The 419-nt window shown below is 36.5% G+C and overlaps 1 protein-coding gene across 1 annotated transcript in view; it reads right to left on the reverse strand.

The window, feature by feature from the left end:
- LOC107591510 (rab-like protein 6) overlaps nucleotides 1–419 on the reverse strand; it is a 25,343-nt gene that overhangs the window by 23,946 nt on the left and 978 nt on the right. The gene's annotated exons all lie outside the window — the stretch shown is intronic.

The following is a 419-nucleotide window of genomic DNA, read 5'->3' on the forward strand; positions in this document are numbered from 1 at the left end:
GATAGTCTGTGCATGATCTGATGTTTTATTCGGACCCAGAATAAGGCGAGATGAACATCGCGGAGCGCTAAACACTCATGCAGTGTATGTTTCATTCATACTCGAAGCCGGAGGCGCTCTCGCGCAGAAAGTCGTACCAGGAAATTCTTAATATGGACAAAAAGCGTCCAGCTATCGCTGTATGAAAACAGTTGTTTTCAGAAAAACAGAAACGTTTGGAAACATGAAGACATTAAACATACGATTGCGACATTATGGTTTATTTGTGTTTGTCAAGTCATCTCCAGGTAATAAATAAAGTATATGAACAATGCAGTGCTAACTGACATATACAGTATTACAGTATTGAAACTATTATGTGATTAAAAAAAGTGTTTGTAGTATATAAGCAAATCATTATTATTGGTTACAGTTATCTG

Source organism: Sinocyclocheilus grahami, unplaced genomic scaffold (genome assembly GCF_001515645.1).
Source record: "Sinocyclocheilus grahami isolate Dianchi unplaced genomic scaffold, SAMN03320097.WGS_v1.1 scaffold142.1, whole genome shotgun sequence".
NCBI classification, from domain to species: Eukaryota; Metazoa; Chordata; class Actinopteri; order Cypriniformes; family Cyprinidae; genus Sinocyclocheilus; species Sinocyclocheilus grahami.